Here is a 15,596-nt window from a genome sequence, read left to right on the forward strand (position 1 = left end):
GAATATTCATTGTAGGTAAAGTTGATGTAAACTTTTTAAAATGATTCAATTACTACTAATTTGGTTATTTTAGAAATGGGAGTACAAGTTGTAATAAACATTCTATGGAGAAGCACTTTTCAAAAGTGCTCTTTGAAAATAAGCAGATACAATACAATAAAATCATTTTTTATAATGTAATATCTGAAAACCAATCACCATAAATACGTAGTATATGTTGACATAGTAGAAAGTAATAAAAAAAGATGTAAAAGAAGGAAACTCAGTCAATTCTCAGAGTAGGTAATAATCTCTTAGGCAAGAATGCAGCAAATCAGTAGGATAATTTTAAAGCTACAACCAACCACTCAAAATGGCAGAAAACCTTATCTAACATTTATTATAAATACAATGATTTAAAATGCCAAATTATTTCTGGATCTGTCTTATCAGTTAACCAAATTGGAACAGGCAAGAGTCACACAATAGAAAACAGGCTGCCCAAATTTCTCAGCTTCCAATTAGTTTGGGGCTATTAGCTACTAAAGGAATGATAGCTTTTTTCTAAAAAAAAAAAAAAAATATTAATTTGTCTTATGGATATCAAGATGCTTGTATTCATTTTCTATTGTTGTGTAACAAATTTCCACAAACGTGGAAAAGCTTAAAACAATGCAGTTATGTACATAAGAGATCCAGGCATTCTGGGTTCTCTGCTCGGGATTTCAAAAGCTGGGTTCTGTTATCACCTGGAGGCTTGATTAGGGAGGAATCCGTTTCCAAGCTCACTCAGGCTGCTGGCAAACTCAGTTCCTTGAGGTTGTAGGGTTGAGAATCTCAGCCACATGGAAATCACACGGCTCTCTCTACAGCAGGAAAGTTTGCTTCTTCAAGGTCAACAGGAGAGAGTCCTCTGCTGCTTCAAGACTCTCTTAAGGACTCACCTAATTAGCTCAAGTGAACTGATTAGGGACCTTAAATACATCTCCAAAATCCCTTGACCTATGCCATATGGGCTATCATGAGAGTGACACTTCATTATATCCACATGTCCCACCTACACCCAAGGAGAAAGGATCATACAAGGGTGTGAATCATTGGGGATCATCTTAGAATTCTGCCTGCCACAATATTCTTTCACAGTGAGCCAATTTAAACCCATCTAATAATTAAGAGTTATTAGACTGCTGTAACAAATTACCACAGACTGAGTGACTAACAGCAAAAACAAACTTCTTATCTTACTGTTCTGAACGTCAGATATCTGAACTGGTCTTGATGGGTTAAAATCAAGGTGTTGGCAGTACTGTGTTCCTTCCTAGGAGCACTAGAGGATAATCAGTTTTCTCACCTTTTCCAGTTTCTAGAGGCTGCCTGCATTTCTTGGCTCATCCTTCCATTCCCATTTTCTTAGCCAGCAATGGCCAGTTGAGTCGTTCATTGCGTAACCCTGGCTCTGTCTCTTCTACTTCCCTTTTCCACTTATAAGGGCCTTATCATTACATTGGGATTACCCGGATAACCCAAGACAAACTCTCCTTCTCAATGTCAGCTGATTAACAACCTTAATTCCATCTTCAACCTGATTTCTCCTTGCTGTGTAACACAAGACATTCCAGGTTTCTGGAGATTGGCATGTTGGCGTCTTTGGGGGCTATTATCTGGCCTACCACAAATCTGTCTAGCAATTTTGGGAGAATTTCCCATAGACACTGTATATCTCTCCATTCATTTATGTCTTCTTTGAATTTTTTTTCAGAATTTTGTAATTTTCTTTCAACATTCAGTTCTTGTACATATTTTGGTAAGTTTGTACCTAAGTATTTCTTTTCCTTAGAACAATAGTAAATGACATTGAATTATTAATTGTGGTTTCCACATGTTCAATTTAGTATATAGCAATGAGATTGATTTTGTATGTTCATCTTTTACCTTGCTACCTTGCAGACTTCATGTATTAATCATAGGAGTTTTTTTGTAGATTCCTTGCGTTTTTCCTATATAGGCAACTGTTATTTGCGAAGAGGGAAATTTGTATTTCTTTCTTTGCAATCTGTAACCCTTTGTTTTTTCTTTGCCTTATTGAAATGTCTAGAACTTCCAGCGCTATGTTCAATTAGATCATAAAGTGTGGGCATTCTTGCCTTGTTCCCAATGTTAGGGGGGAAAGAATGCAGTTTTTCACCATTGTTTCATGTTAGCTGTAGAATTTTTGTAGATGCTAGTTATTAAATTGAAGTAATTGCCCTCTTTACCTACAAGATTTTTTTTATGATAAGTGGGTGTTAGATTGTATCAAATTCTGTTAATTGATATAATCACATAATTTTTTTCTTTAGCCTTTATCAATATAGTTGATGGAGGAAGCCAGCCTTGCATACCTGGAATAAATCTTACCAGGTCATGTTATACGATTCTTCATATTCACTGTTGGGTTTGATTTGCTAATATTTTGCTAAAGAATTTTCCATCTACATCCATGAGATACTGGTCAATAGTTGTCTCATTCTTTTGTTTTTTTGACTTGATTTTCATTTAAAAACCTTATAAACTGGAAAATGATCCTTCTCTTTGATCTTCTAGAAGAAATTGTATAAAATTGGTATTACTTCTTTCTTAATCATAAAATTCTTCAGTGAAGTCACATGGGCCTCAAGATTTCTTTTTCTAGGAGGTTTTAAATTACTGATCCAGTTTCTCTAATGGTCATAGGGCTATTCAAATTAGCTCTTGAATTTTGGTTAAGTTTATATAATTTGTATCTTTCAAGGAATTGCTCCATTTCTTCTATGTCATTGAATTTATGATCATTAGGATGTTCTTAGTATTGCCTATTATCCTTTTAATGGCTGGAGGATCTGTAGCAGCAGTGCCTGTTTCATTCCTGATATTGGTGATACGTGACTTTTCTCTTTTGATCTTTTCCTGCTAGTGGTTTATCAATTTTATTGATTTTATCAAAGAACCAGCTTTTGATTGCATTGATTTCTCTATTTTTCACTTATTTTCTGTTACATTCATATGTCCTATTATTTTTATTGTTTAGCTCTTTCTCCTTGCTTTGGGTTAATTTTGCTCCACTTTTTCTAGTTTCTTGAGATAGTGACTTAGATTATCATTTTGAGAACTTTTTTCTTCTCTGATGTTGAGCTTTTAATGCTATAAATTTCACTCTCAGCACTACTTTATCTGTATCCCATAAATCTATGTTTTGTTTTGTTTCATTTAGTTCTATGTATTATGTTTTTTGAGACTTCCATTTTGACCAATATAGTGTTTAAATGTGTGTTCTTTAATTTCAAAGTATGTGAGGATATTTTTTGTTTCCTCCTTTGCTATAAATTTCTAGTTTGATTCTATTGTGGTTGGAAAACAATCTGCATGATCTCAATTCTTTAAATTTGTTGATGTTTGTTTTAGGACCCAGAACATGATCTATCTGGGTGGATGTTCCATGGACACGTGAAAGGGCTGTTCATGTTGAATGGTCTACAAATGTCAATTAGATCCTATTGGTTGATGGTGTTGTTCAGTTCTATATATTTGCTAATTTTCTGTCTACTCATTCAATCAATTGCTGGAGTATTGTGTTAAAGTTCCCAACTATATTTTGAATTTGTCCGCTTTTCCTTGTAGCTATATCAATATATGCTTCATGTATTTTGAGTCTCTGTTTGCTGGTATCTTCACATTTAGGATGATTATGACTTCCTGGTGGATTGATATTTTTATCATTATGTAACATTCCTCTTTATCTGTAATTATTTTCTTTGCTCTAAAATTTACTTTATCTAATATTAATGCAACCAGTCCTGCTTTTTTTTAATGTTAGTTTGATATATATTTTTCATCCTTTCACTTACAATCTACCTTATTTAAAGTCATCATGCAGTTATGTCATTTGTTTTTACTACTCTGTAAATCTTGTCCTAAGTTTACATTAGGGTTCACTCAATAGCGTGCATTCTATGGATTTGGACAAATGTATAATGTATAAGGTTATACGGATATGTCTTTTGTAAATATTTTCTCCCACTCCATAGCTTGTCTTTTCATTTTCTTGACAGTGTCTTTCACAGAGCAGAAATTTTTAATTTTAATGAAGTCCAGTTTATAAATTATTTCTTTCACAGATCATTCCTTTGGTGTTGTCTAAAAAGTTATTGCCAACAGAAGGTCATCTAGATTTTCTCCACTTTTTCTTTTTTAAGACTAACATTATCTTGTAAGAATTTTACAGTTTTGTCTTTTACGTTTAACTTTATGGTCCATTTTCAGTTAATTTTTGTAAAGGCTATGGGATCTGTGTCTAGAGTAATTTATTTTTTGCACATGGATGTCCAGTTATTTCAGCATCTTTGTTGAAAATATTCTCTTTTCTCCCTCTTATTGTATTTTTTAGGTTTTACACTTTCTATTTCTTTGTTACAACTTCTATTTCTTTGCTGAAATTTTCTATATTTACCTTTCTATCAATGGAATTTATAATTACTTGTTCAAGCAGTTCCATGATAACTGCTTTAAAATTTTTTTCAGAGTTTCAACATCTAATTCATCTCAGTATGGGCATCTGTCGATTGTCTTTTCTAATTCAAGCTGTAATTTTACTGGTTCATGGTAGGATGAGTCACTTTTAATTGTATCCTCTGACATTTTGAATATTGTGTTAGGAGACTCATTATACTTTTAAAATCAATTTTAGTGGATTATCACTTTGTTTAGGCTGAGCTTGTAGGTTTTGACCTACTTCTGTGGGCTGTAGTTGCAATGAAAATTTAGTTTTCTGAACTTCTGCTCAAAAGACCTATTCTGCTATTCTGGTCTGCTTCATTCTTCTGCTTCTGCTTGAGCTCTTGCTAGATCCCTGCTGGCGCCATCTGCAGAGACGGAAGACACTTATCTGGGCTACCCAATGTCATTAGGTGCACCTGAACCCATGGATGAAGCTATGGCCTCTTTTCTGGACACCTAATGTGGGTGGGGTTCCCACTGTATCTCTGCTAGTGCCACCATGAGAGAGAAGTGCTACTTAGTTCATCTTGTGCCACTGGGTGGAGGACAGCTTGATCCTGGCCCTGAGTTGCCTTCTGCTATTTAGTGAAGGGCTGGAAGACTTCTGGTCTGGATCTTCTGCTTCTAAGTGGAGGATGAGAAGTTGCTAGGTCTGGAGGGCTCTCTGCTGTTGGGTGGAGGACAGGGATATCCAGGTCTATTTATGCCACCAGTGCAGGCAGAGAGTCTCCTTTTGCTGCCAGTGCTTGTGGGATTAAATTTGGGTCAGCCTGCCTGGGTCCTGCATTGCCACTGCTGCACGGGCATTGCACCTCTGCTGCTGGTAGCTGTGGGGCAGGAAATGAACTGGCCTCTCCACTTTACATTTGTGCCATTGCTAGGGAAATATTGGCCCACTGCTGCCAATGGATATGGGGCTGGGATGGGTTGGTACCCATCCCCTTGCTGGCATTGCTGGTCACTACTGCTGATACCGAACCTGAAGTAGTTTGCTCACCCATTGCGCAGCAAGCCAATCTCTGGAACCAGGTGTGGTGGAAGAAAGTAGGAATTTTAGTTTTGCACAGCGCTGAGCAAGGAGAGAGGGCTGCTAATGTTGAAATCCCAAACTCCCCAAAAAGCTAAAAGGAGGGATTTTTATTTGGGGTTTTAGATAGGGGAGTGGGAGCATATGGCCTTTCCGGTTGGAGGTTTCCCACCAGCCTGTCTTTGGCCTTGAGACTACTTGCAGAGAGGAGGGAGCCCATGACCTTGCTGATCAGCAGCTTTCCCACCAGCCTGTATCTCTTTGCAGGGAGGAGATAATCTAGGTGCTTGTCCTTGGCGGTGTCTGTCTCCATGGAGGATAGTGGATTCTGGAGCCAGGAAGCCAGAGAGTAAGCAGGAAATGAGTGTTTTTGTTTTAACCCCATATATGCTGGGTTTAATGTGGGGAAACTGATATCAGGCTCGATTTCACTGCCACTGGATGTAGGTCATCAAATTAAGTACCTGGTCTTCCTTTTGATCAGAGAACATGAACATTTCTTGTCTTTTTCTCCTTTTTTTCTTTCCTCTCCTCCTTTTTCTCCTGTTCCTCCTCCTCTTTCTTTTCCTTCTCCTTCTCCTTCTTTTTTTGTATATGCCCATTAACATTTCTGGATTGCAATTCTCCTTCTCATCCACTCCTAGACTGACTATATAGGAAATAAAAATAAAACTAAGAACTCATCCTGAAGTCTTTCTTCCCATCCTGAGATAGATAGTCCACTTTCTTACAACCTTTCAGATTCCATTTATTTTGTGCATTGAATTAGTTGAATTATTTCCGGGCTATCTAGTTGTACTTAGAAGGGAGGAACAAGGGAACATTGAGTTTATACCATAATATCCCAGAATCAGAAGCCTGTATTTTCTTTGAAACAACAACAAAAAATCATTTAATATATTTTCTCACCTTATGAAAGTAGGCTTAAAATCTTATAAATTCTGGGGCTGGCCCCGTGGCCGAGTGGTTAAGTTCGTGCGCTCTGCTGCAGGCGGCCCAGTGTTTCGTTAGTTCGAATCCTGGGCGCGGACATGGCACTGCTCATCAAACCACGCTGAGGCAGCGTCCCACATGCCACAACTACAAGGACCCACAACAAAGAATATACAACTATGTACTTGGGGGCTTTGGGGAGAAAAAATAAAATAAAATCTTTAAAAAAAAAAAATCTTATATATTCTACCATATTGCATGCTAATGATGTATAGTATGTGATATGTTGTATGTGCAAAATTAATAGGCTTTTGTTTCCTCCTATTTAAAACTAAAAGTGTATTTTTTAGCCAAATGTTCTTAAAACAAAAAGTAGTTAATGGGGCCAGCCCCGTGGCCAAGTGGTTAAGTTTGAGCACTCCACTTCCCATGCCATGACCCAGGGTGTCGTTGGTTCTGATCCTGGGCACAGATATGGTACCGCTGGTCAGGCCATGTTGAGGCAGCATCCCATGTACCACAACTAGAAGGACCTACAACTGAAAATTCACAACTATGTGCTGGGGGTATTTGGGGAGATAAAAGCAGGAAAAAAAAAAAAGAGGATTGGCAACAGTTCTTAGCTCAGGTACCAATCTTTAAAAAAAAAAAGTAGTTAAGATTACCTAACCTGTCTTCAAATTAATCCATATTTTTCATAAATTTAAAAAACTTACAAAGGAAAAATAAAAATGCATCACTTAAGCCAGTGTGATTTAATTATTTTAAAGGTATACTTAGTAATTTTAATGTAAATAAATATTGTAAATTAATTTTAATAAATATTTACAGATAATGTCAAGTAGCAAATGTGCTAAAACCACAAAAACGAAATTTGAAGAAAATATAGACTAAAATAAAATTCTGCACAAGAATTTTAAAAGAAAAACTTGCCAAGCAGCATGATCAATTATAAACATAGCAGTTAAAAATTTTTATACGGTGTTGGTTTCTTTCTTTTATAGATCTATCTATTCATAAAAGTGCTATTTTTTAAAACAAAAATAAAAATAAAATTTACCTTTTAATGTGAAACTCGTGCTTTTCTTTTTTAAGAATAGAGGAAACTAAGAGAAATGAAATACTGTATCCTGAATTGGAGTCTAGAAATAAAAAAAAGAAACATCAGTAGGAATAAAGTCTGCAGTTTATTCAGTACTGTCCTACCAGTGTTAATTTCTTTGTTTAGATAAATATAGCGTAATTATGTAAGATGTTAACATTAATAGAAGGTAGCTGAAGAGTATCTGAGAAACCTCTGGACTACATTTGCAACTCTTGAATATCTAAAATCATTTCAAAATAAACAAAATAAAAACTCTTTCAAAAATATTTAGTAGATCTTTAGGTCCCCTTTTATGTCATTGATTTTACTTTCTATTGGAGACTTTAAAAAAAGGAAACAAACTGAGTTTTCTTATCACCTGAATTCTGATGTAGTATTTTTTATTTTATATGGGTAAGAAGAGCACAACAGACATTTTAACAAATTCTTAGCCTGAGCTGGACTAGAGCAACAAATTAGTTTCCCTGGAAGTTCTGAACAGAAGGGGGATCTGCTCCACTCACCAGCTTTTTTCCACAGGCTTCCACAGGATGCTCATAAAAAAGACTGGAAGAAAGTCAAGGGACCCAAGAGAGCCACTTTCAGTGCTGTGAGGCTTGCCAAGATTTGAGGATAGAGCTGGAGTAACTGTAGAGGTCCATGCATGTTGTAGACCCTGCATGAGGGAAAGATAGGCATGAAACATGCTGGTTCCCCAAACTCTTCTTTGATAAGAAGCAAAAGACATACCCTGCTGTAGACGGAGTGAGAAACATTTCTATGCCCCAGATCAGACCTCGCTGTCAAATGAGGTGAAGATCAACTGCCACTGGAGGGAAGAAAGAAAACCCACCCACATCCCAGTTCTGATCAGATACCAGGCAAGGGTGAGCTGTCACCCTTCCACAGTCTTTGATGATACTAGCCAAAAGCCATCTGATGGTGGGGACCCAGGGGCAGAAAATCTTTTCATGGCCAGGATCCTGCAGGGATTCAAAACAAAGGTGTGCTGCCTCTGGAGGATGGGCCAGAAACAGGCTGCCCACAAGAACACACTGATACAATCCAGAGTTCTGCTGCTACAGGGGAAGAGGCAGGGAATAATTCACCTGTACCTTAGACCCTGCCCTGGGATAGAGGTAGAGGTCAGAACAGGAGGACTGAGAAAGACTCATTTCTGAGTTGCAGGCTCACAGGCCCTGCCTATGACAGACTGGAAAAGGAGAGCCACGAAACCCTTTGCCTCCATCATAAGACTCACACCAATTAAAATACCAAATTATCTGACGTCTATGTAATTGGCACACAGAAGGTAAAGGGAAACAATGAAGCAGAAAAAAAAAAAAATGGGAGAGATACTAACTGAGGATTTCCAAAATTAATGAAAGACAACAAGCCACAAATCCAAGAAACACAGAGAACTTAAAAGCAGAATATGAAAATGATAGTTCTTTCTCTAATTCTCATATTATTCTTTCTTCCCCTAGCAATTTGTTTAGTTATGTGATCTTTATTTTGTCTGGGAGTATAACACAGATTTGTATTAACACAGATTCTGCACCAAAATTCACAATATTTTTGTCCTGCTCTTCCAGTTAAATAGATTCACTACTCACTACCAGTCTTTCTGTTGACTTTTTATTTTTTAATTATTTAATTATCTCTTGCTTGGCTTGGTTCTTCTAGGAGATTCACTAAGAATTTCTTGGGAATAATAGTCCCCTGTTATTTGCATAGTCAAAACTGTTTTTCTGTCACCTTTATTTAGTTTGAGAATGTATAGAATCCTTGGGTCACTTTTTGTTTCCCTGAGGATTTAAGAGAAGTTGTTGCAGTGTCGTCTAGCTTTGGCAATTGTTCTGGAGAAGTCTAAGACCAGCTGTAATTCTTTTAAGCCTTTGTAAATAGCACAGTATTCTTTCCTTACAGCACAAGACATATTTTTATGTATTTTTTGAAGCCAATTAACTTTACAGCATATGGCATGGAGTTGACTCTTCTGGATCCTTACACATTGAAGTTGTCTTTATTATAGGAAAAATTTTCTTTCTTTCTTTTTTTTTTGTTTTTGGCTTTAATTCTATCTCCTTATACTTGTTCTGTTTCTTACTTTTACTTTTAGTTTTCTCTAGGTACTCCAATTATACAAAGGTAAAATATTGGCATCTCTGATGATCTTGAAGCTGTCAGGGGAGTATGTGTGCTTACCTCTAGGTTCGTTTGTGTTATAGAAATTTATTTTTATTTATTTATTTATTTATTTATTTGTTAGTTAAACATTGGCGCCTGAGCTAACATCTTTGGCAATCTTCTTTTCTTCTTCTTCTTCTTCTTCTTCTTCAAAGCCCCCCAGTACATAGTTGTATATCCTAGTTGTAGGTCCTTCTGGCTCTGCTATGTAAGATGTCACCTCAGCATGGCTTGATGAGCAGTGCTAGGTCCCTGCCCAGGATCCGAACCCGCAAAACCCTGTGCCACCAAAAAGTGTAATGCACAAACTTAACCACTCGGCCATGGGGCCAGCCCCTAGAAATTCATTTTTATTTTAAGCAATTATTTTCCAGATCTTTGTTGCTCCTAGTCACACTTAACGCTAACTGATCAATTTTCTTTTCTTTGTATTCATATAATGTAGTTGCTTAGCTGTGAGCTTTTTCTTCTTTGTAAATATTCATCATAACTGACAGTGATATCTTACAAGACTGCCAGTTTGAAGGAAAATCTTCCAGGAATTTGCCAAAGACTGATTCAGGAGACATCAAACTATTCTTGTGATCCCAGATTCTGTGTGGATGATTAGCTTTCATTTCAGCCCTGGCAACAGGGAAAGCAAAACATGACTTTATTTTCACAAGTAAAATAGTCTAATTCCCCATACCCTCATAGTCAGAAGGTTTCCTGGGGGTGGGGATTTTCTGTGAGATTCCTCATCTAGTCCCACTTTCTCATATTTTCAGTAACAGAGCCAGGTGCACTCCTGTTCCCAGTATATGCATCTTTTGTTGACTGTTGCAAAGGAGCGATTTAGGAACGGCACAAGAGACCGGGTTCCTCATTGTGAAGTGTGTGTTTTTCAGGCTCCACCCAATCTTTTCAGCTGCAGTACCCTTTAGCCAGGGTGCTACAACTTTATGCCCTCAGTACATAGTTGCCTTTTTTTCAATTATAATGTCTTGGGGGGCCGCCCCATGGTTGAGCGGTTAAGTTCTCGCGCTTGGCTGCGGGGGGCCCAGGGTTTCGCTGGGTCAGATCCTGGGCGCGGACATGGCACTGCTCGTCAGGCCACACTGAGGCAGTGTCCCACATGCCACAGCTAGAAGGACGTGTAATTAAGATACACAACTATGTACTGGGGGGATTTGGGGAGATAAAGCAGAAAAGAAAAAAAGATTGGCAACAGTTGTTAGCTTAGCTCAGGTGCCAATCTTTAAAGGAAAAAAACAATTATAATGTCTTGTCCTTTTCATCAAAAATTGAAAGATTTAAATATTTCCCTTTTTCTTGTTTCTTTATAAAGTACTTCTAAAAACAAAAGAGAGAACTGCCGATTTTTGCAGCCTTGTTCAAATTACAAACTGAAAACTGCTACCAGAGTCACCTTAATTTTAACTCAGGAACAGGGAAACCTATCAGAGTGAACTAGATTGTACTCTAATTATGATTTTATGAAAGCATTTAGGATAGAATTGCCAGAATACTATTATATAAAATCTTGCCATTATTTGTAAATTGTTTGTTTGCTCTGCATATTGTTACCTTTTTCAGTTTATACAAAGCAATCTAGGATCTCGTTGGTGACCTGTTTAGATAATCTCTGGATATAGACAAGAAAAGCTGATGGAACTCTACTGTCTGTCAGACTATTGTCGTTTCTAGGAAATTCTACTCGAAGGTTTACCTCATCCAAATCAATGCAGGTCTTATAGCCTTCCTCTCCTCCTCATTGATGCATGAACATGTAACTTATTTTGACTAAACCCTATCTGTACGTTAAGGCTGCACTCATTTCTTTTTTCTACTTTTTCCCATTATTCCCTATCACTTGATCCTAACTCATTCTAATGCCCAAAGTTTTGACAATTGTGCTCACACAAATCTGAATCTGATGAATAATGTTTTAAGACATTTTCTCTATGACACACTCTTGACCAAGATTTTGAGGATCTCGTTACATTGAGAGATTCTCATTGTGTCAAGCCCCTACTCCAGCCTTTCTGAGAGTCCTCTCCTTTAAAAGAAATGTGAAGGTGCTTGTAATAATGAAAGGATGTCACAAATATGAAGTGTCCTTATGATAATTAGCACCTTCTCCAGCATTGGATATTTTACAGAAATAAACTGTATCTATCTCCCATTTTCACTGTAGGAACATAAACAAGGAGATATGTTCATTCAACAAATATGTATTGTTTATTTCCTATGTGAAACTCACTGTGTTCACCATTTAGAGTATACTAGAGAGAAAAACTGCCCTTTCTCCTCATATGATTTATCATTTGGTGAGGAGCGTGAACATTAACCAAATGTGTAAGTAACTATACCTTTTTAATTGTGGAAAATATAAAGAAAAGATAAAACATTAGGAGGGCATTAACATTTAGACTTGACTTAATATAAAGGTAGGGAAGGATCACTAAAGAAGTTATATCTGAGCTAGAATCATAAAGGTGATTACACAGGATAAGAGGGCGGTGGAAAGGGGAAAAACATGCATTTGCTTACCGACCTCGCTATACTGCTTTATGGACCCATGGCCTTAGACATTGTTATAAAACAATAAAGTACTCAATATTGATTGATTCATATTTTATTGAAATAAAAAATTTAAACAATTGATTTGTAACTTGGAACACAGTCATTAGGTCACTATCTTTCAGTGATGATAAAACCTGCAACTAATCAATGATTAATAACTGGTCATTTTTATTCCCAGAAATATGGTCCCCCCAAAAAGATGTTGAAGTTAAACATTTGATGAAAGAAACTACATTTAGCACTATTTTCCTGAGCTGATTAAAAGTAGCTCCAGTCATATCCCAGTAGCTTTGCTTTTGTTCAAACATCTGTTTGTTTATCTTCTCCTTGCCCTGAAAGCTGATCGAGTGGTTCACCAGGTGGAGATGGAAGGCTCCCAAGAGTGTGATCCGGTAAGGATTTTTGAAACTTCTCTGTCTGGGGTCACAAACCAATAAAAGAAGAAAGAGTGTGGCAGATTTAATACTTTATTTTATTTTCTATTTTTAGCCTGTAGCAGTTCAGTCTTTTATTTATTTATTTTTAGTAGGGGTCACTTTAAACATTTACTCTGAGTAATTTATTTCGCGTGTAATTCTTTGTCAGCGATTCCCAGTTTATGCATTAGATTGCTTCAGATGCATTTTCAGGTTATTTTCACACTCCAGGCAAAGAGCTATTGGATCTCTATCTATCTGTCTCTCTTTATCTATCTTTCTGTCCCCTAACTATCTAAAAATTTTTTCCTTCAACTTCACAAAAACTTTTGATGTAAAGAAGCAAATTTTTTTTCAAAATGAGATGTTATAAAATACAAAGTGCAATATATAGAGTGAAGGTTTATACATTGAGATAATTTAATAAAAAATATGAATTTCATGCCAAATAATACAAGTTAGTCATTTGAGTATATATAGAACTTATGCTTGTGAATGTTTTGCATGGTTATATTTTATGCTTATATATAAAAAATATATATATATCTGAAAGTAAGTCACAATGTGGGAAGATATTCAATATATATTTGATGAAGAATTAAATAATCACATTAGTGAAAACTAATAATCAAAAAACAAAATATCAAAAAATGTTAAAAAGCAAATGAAACATGTTTTCCGATAAAATGGCATGGATTTTAGTATAACCCTTGGAAGAGTTAGGGATCAGTGAGAAATATACTAAAGACGGATGAAATTATAAAGACACTAAAAAAGATGAACATTGAACACAGTTTAGGAAAAAATAACTACATAATAGATGAGATTGGGCTGAAAGGTCCCATAGATGGACTAAAGCATATTTATTGTCTAAGGAAATAGAATAAATTTTGTGTCTCATGCTCTCATTATAACCCAAGAGGTACTTAAATATAAACAAATAAATAAAACATGAGTATAATAATATAGCTATATTATAAAAATTGTATAAGTCCTATTAACCATCAGTATTATTTCTGCTTCACATTTGTCAACAATTAAATTCCAGGTAATTCATTAAAATTTCTTCTTATAATTTTCTGAAATTTTTAAAACTTTCTATTACAAGCATAAAGTATCAGAAAGTCTAGCAGAAAATATGCCACAATTATAACAGACAATTACTTTTACTTATTATTCTTCCAATAATTTTATTTTACAAAAACATCATTTTGAGAATGCATTTCCTTCATAGTTATGTAAACACTTTGCCAAAATAAAATAGATCACTAACAGTTTATGAATGACACTGACAAAAGTTTTTTAAGAAATCAATAACCCTGGAAAATGATCAAAAAATTAAAATTAACATAGATATAATTGATCTAATTTAATTTTAAAAATATTTTATAACCACTCTATTAGAAATTAATACAATAGATATTCTAAAATAGGCTATCTAAAAAATCAAGAAGTTATTTCCCAACACATGGAATAAGGCAAGAATACTTCTAAACAAAAATCTAATCAGTGGTATTTATTGTTGGACAAATGTAACGACCAGAATGGAGAGAATTAAAAAGACAGTATTGGTGAACGTGTGGAGCATCCTGGTTTCTCATAGACTGAGAGTGTGATTTATCATGACCAATTTCAAACTATTTGCCATTAGCCACTAAAGCTAAATATATGCAAACTCTATGGCCTAACAATTCTAGTCCTAGATTTATCTAATAGAGATGGAAATGGAAAGAAGTAGAAGTCTAAATAGAAATAGAAAAGACATATTAGAATGTTAATAGCAGTACTATTATGTTGCCCATTGGGGGTTGTCTGCTCACCACAAGACATGCCAATATTCAGGAGACAAGGTGGTAGGAGAGAAAGGGTTTCTTTGTCACAGCTTGCCAGCAAGAGGGAAGATGGCTGACTCATGTCTGAAAGAACCATCTCTCAGAACAAAGACTACAGGCCAGTTACATACGGGGCTATTCTCCAGGTGGGGGAGGCGGCTGGGGTTGGTCTTCGGATGGGGAAAGACCTCTCGTCCCAGTTCCTGATAGTCCTTTGTTTTACTGGATATGCATCAAAGAATGGAGCAAGGCTCTATACCTGATCTTTCAGTTGTCATTGATGATGGCTATCAGCATAAGCTCTCTGCCTGGGGGTCATCACTTTCCTAAGGAACTCAAAAGAACAAAGTTATCATAAAGCAGCTGGGAGGAGCCACAAAATCTACAGAGCATGTCTGGACTAGTGAATTAGAGGTCATTTAAAGTTACCATATGGTTTCTTTTCTACAATATGGCTTCCTTTGTGTCAACCTTGTGTTGAGCCAGTATCATTTACAATAGCAAAAGACTAGAAGATTCTCAAATGCTCATTAACAGTAAAGTGGATATAACCAGTGTCGTATGTTTACACAGTGGAATAATATATAGCAATGAAGAAAGGGCTGATGCTACATGGAAAATCTGATTACACTTTATAAACAACTGTGTAAAGGAAGCTAAATAAAAAAGTATTGACCAATACCACATATATAAAGTTGAATTCAGCAAAATTGCTCTGTATCAGGATAGTGATTATGTTTGGGGTATGGGTGATAGTCATTGAAAGAGGATAAGAGAAGGACTTCTGGGATGTTGATACTTTGTTTCTTGATCTGGATGCAGGTATTTGGTGGTGTTTACTTACTGAAAATGTATTGAACTTAAATGTGATATGTACCTCTTCCTGTTGATGTGATACTTCATTAAATTTTTAAATCAAATGTACTTTTCTATGGCTGTGCTTTCAAATATTTTTACTGATAAAACTCATTGTGTACATACAATGCCCATCTTCCTTAAAGATGAATAAACTGTAGGGGAGGAGGACATTTCCTCTCCCCAAATGTGGGTTCGTCTGG

Source organism: Equus przewalskii, chromosome 6 (genome assembly GCF_037783145.1).
Source record: "Equus przewalskii isolate Varuska chromosome 6, EquPr2, whole genome shotgun sequence".
NCBI lineage: Eukaryota > Metazoa > Chordata > Mammalia > Perissodactyla > Equidae > Equus > Equus przewalskii.